This window comes from Aplysia californica, unplaced genomic scaffold, assembly GCF_000002075.1.
Source record: "Aplysia californica isolate F4 #8 unplaced genomic scaffold, AplCal3.0 scaffold00795, whole genome shotgun sequence".
Lineage (NCBI taxonomy): Eukaryota > Metazoa > Mollusca > Gastropoda > Aplysiida > Aplysiidae > Aplysia > Aplysia californica.
The window spans coordinates 244,170-248,285 of record NW_004798065.1 but is presented as its reverse complement, the minus strand read 5'-3'; the positions used below and the strand labels follow the sequence as shown (position 1 = coordinate 248,285).

The window sequence follows — 4,116 nt, the reverse complement described above, 5'->3', positions numbered from 1 at the left end:
CTCCCTTACAAATGATAAGCCAATACAGCAGTATTTCAGAAAAAGAGACATGCATTTTAAAAAGTCATGTAGTATCTTTGTAATGAGGGTTTAGATAATAACATATAACAATGTTTAAAGGTAAATGTACAAATATTATGAAAATTAAAGTTTAAATTAGGTTCACAAATTTCGAAAATGCGCAAATTCGGTACCCCCTGAAACAGTATATATGCTCTTGGGACCGTGGGATGCGCAAGTGCAGCTGAAAATATACACACATGGGGCTGGAAGGGTTTTAAAAAAACACAAGAAGTTCAAGTTCGGACTTTCATTCAACACACCAACAAACTACATCCAACAGCTCACATTTTGCACACTTGCCTATAGACTCTCCATTCATCCTTCACACTGGTGAGTGTAGTACTGTGTTGGCCACCCAGCTCAAACCTCTCCACACAGTCTGCTCCTGTTTCAGCATGACATGTGTCTTGTGGTTGGAACAAGGTGTTCACCCTTGCGCCTTGATGAGGCCCAGTACTTCCAACTTCTGCAAGGGAGGGAATGGGGAAGGGGAACTGTGGCAGTCTCTGCCGGAAATCCAGCTCAGGCCAGTCTTGGCTTTAGGTCTGCTGAGTGACCACGTCTTCCGGCTTCATGACTGGCTCTCCAGTGACTCGTCCTCTCTTGCCGGTCCAACGTGTCTCTCCGTCCTCTGGTGGAACGCCTGTTTTGAGGTGGATGTTTTAAACAGTGAAAAAATCTATGACATCAATCACAATTTGAAAAACGTCTAAGGTGCCAAATGTTAAACAAAATTAACAAAGACAGCCTTTTAAAAGTCTAAAGGCAAATATGTTCACTTAAATTGTCCCAAACTGGAGTTTCTTTTCTTCGAATCCTGCTTCCGAAAAAGTTTGACACTGAATTATTTCTGCACCTCAACTTTGGACAAAGTTCTGCATTTCAAAACATAGCGCACAAAATAAAAAGTCACAAAATACAGCAACGCTCAAACTGTTCAAAGTTTCAAGATCTATTCAACATAGCAAACAGATCTGCACCGTTTCACAATCAAACTGTGTAACCTTCCATCCTGTACATATCTGAATCTCTTTATAAACTTGACCAAACAGTGTTGTAAGACAGCCAAAAAGTGCAAGGCATGAAACTGACAAGGAGGAGAACGGTGGCAAAGATCACTGCGCTGTCTTAAAAACCTTCAGCTTTGTGCTCAGACTGAAGTCTCTACTCTGTGCTCAGACTGAGGTCTCTACTCTGTGCTCAGACTGAGGTCTCTACTCTGTGCTCAGACTGAGGTCTCTACTCTGTGCTCAGACTGAGGTCTCTACTCTGTGCTCAGACTGAGGTCTCTTCTCTGTGCTCAGACTGAGGTCTCTACTCTGTGCTCAGACTGAGGTCTCTACTCTGTGCTCAGACTGAGGTCTCTACTCTGTGCTCCGACTGAGGTCTCTACTCTGTGCTCAGACTGAGGTCTCTACTCTGTGCTCAGACTGAGGTCTCTACTATATACATACATACACACACATTTGTCTCTACACTATGGTCAGCCAAGTAAACCAAAAATCCCAATCATCAAACGTTAACACAAAATTTAATTTAAAACTGCCATCATTTGAAACGGAAAAGATGGGCCCACTACCCTTACAGCCTTACCCCATCATACTAAATACAGGCATTCTGGATTCCCTTGCCTTCCAAAACTGAAACCTAATATGAAAGTGAAAGGTCAAGGGTCAGTTCCCCCTGATCCCTGAACCATCATATTTGATCAACATTATTGGATTTTCAGCCCCAACAGCCCACACTCATAAAACTAAAACACTTTTTTCATATATATCAACTACTCAAAAAAATATATATATATTCAATTTCATGTGGCTCGTGGATGTGTTCCACCCCTTTCCCTAAACTCCTTAAAAAACTGCCCTGCCCCAAAACTGAACTGCCGTAGTCACTGTTAAGCTTTCTGAGACTAACGTCTTCGACTTCACCGACTTCACCGACTATGAGGGATTGAGCGTCATTTCCCCTTTGACACCCAGCCCCTCATACCCAGTTTCCTCTTCAGACTGAATAGCCCCACCACCCCAAGTCTTTCAAAGTCAAAGCACCAGCCTCACAAACAAATTAAATAAGAAAAAAAACACAGAAAAAAAACACAACTCCCAGCTGTTAAATCTATCTCAGCTCTCATCACTATAACACTATCAATGGAAGGGCTTACGTAACGAGCTACCACCTCAACAAAGAACACAAAAAAGAGACCAACCCCTAACCCTACTCCTACCCTAGCCCTCTATTCTACTCTGTCTCATACTGACTTGTGGTCGCTCGTTACGGAAATCCTCCCTTATCAATTCCTACAGCTGTCTTTTTCCCCCTCCTCTTCCCCTAAAAATATTAATTGTCTTTTTCCCTTGCTACTACTAATAAAACTGATGATCAGCGATGAAATACCTACTTGACTGGCCATATATATGACAAGAGACAAACAAAGGTTCTGTGTTAGTAGGTTGTAAAGAAGGTAAATCCTATTGAGACTGGCGCACTTCCTACCACAAATTACTGGTTGTACTATGGCGTCTTACCTTTATCTAATGAATTATAAACTCAAACATTTAACTATTTTAAGATGAACACAAGAGTAACAACACACTCATCCATACATTGACTTTCTACAACATAAAAAAGCAAAGAAAAAAATGTCTGCATGTTCCAATCCAAGTCATGGACAAGCCAATTCCCTGAGGGAGAGAGGGGGAGAGGGAGAGAGAGAGAAAGAGAGAGAGGGGGGGAGAGAGAGAGGGAGAGAGAGAGAGAGAGAGAGAGAGAGAGAGAGAGAGAGACAGAGAGAGAGAGAGAGAGAGAGAGAGAGAGAGAGAGAGAGAGATCCTCACAAAAACCCATTTAAAAAAATGAACTGTCTGACTGGACTTCAGACATGCATGTACATACACTAGATCTAATCTAGATCTAGATTCTATGGGGGGGGGGGGGGCAAAACCAAAAATACAAAAACCATACACACATCAACAGAATTATAGAATAAAACGTAAACAACACACGGACCCAGACACACACTTGCCACACATACAATACAGTACAGAAGTCCGTCACTCAGACTCAGCGATCTACTTAGCCACCATCATGTCCACATACCTTCATCGGTTTCCTCCACAGTACATCATAGAGAGCTCCTGTCCACAAATAGGTCCAGTAGCCCACCTCACCTCTCTCCGTGCCAACCGCCTCAACCAGTCACTGTACCATGCCGGCCCTCCAGCCAAAGGAGCACTGACAATTGGCTCACCTTCACTAGATCTAGATCTAGAATCTAGTTAGAATATCTACCTCATAGATCTACAACAGCCGCTCTCCTTCCAAATTCAAACCAACTAAGAAATCATCACTTCTCACCTCAAATCCCAAGAACATGTGCGGTCCTTCCAGGCCATAGAACTGACCTTCCACCAAGTCAATACACTCTATTACTGATTCATCTGGGAGAAGTGACGCAAAATTCCCCATGGCAGCGGCAAGGACAAAGAGAAGGCAGGACTCTTCTACTTCAGTACAGGAACGAATCGATCTCTGGAAGACAAAGATACTAAAGATCGACGTGAAATCTTCAGAAAAGCGACTCGACAGCCAAACAATTGTTCTGGATAACTTGCAAATCGTCTCAAACTAAATGTAGTGAGTCAACACACTTCAAACTGCAGACAGCTTTTGCAACTCGCTACTCTGAGCAAAATGGCGACCAAAATGGCGACTGACTTGGAGTGGACGACATCCGCTCAAAGATTTTTCCAACAATTCCTTAAGCTAGTAAAATAAACCGGAAAATTATAGAAAGGAGGATAGCGGATGTACCTCATGAAAGAGGCAAAAAGCATTGTTCACTAAATAATGTCCATCACACAAATTAAATGCGCAAAATAAATTTATATCTGTCTTTTAAAAGTTTTTTAAAGAGTTTTACTGCACTCGCAACACAATAAGGTCATATAAGTGCCGAAGATTAGAGGTGTTACAAGAAAGTAATAAACACAAAAAAGAAGGAGGGGAGATAAAGACGATAGATCTAGATGTTTGATAGGAAAGAAGAAGCAA

At 42.1% G+C, this 4,116-nt stretch overlaps 1 long non-coding RNA gene across 1 annotated transcript; it reads right to left on the bottom strand.

Moving 5' to 3' along the window:
• Positions 1-359: 359 nt before the first annotated feature.
• Positions 360-3,729, bottom strand: LOC106013321. Its single transcript, XR_001185315.2, has 2 exons — positions 3,421-3,729; positions 360-706 (listed from the first exon to the last, which is right to left on the bottom strand). It is a non-coding gene; the product is annotated as an uncharacterized LOC106013321 (long non-coding RNA).
• Between the last annotated feature and the right edge of the window lie 387 nt (positions 3,730-4,116).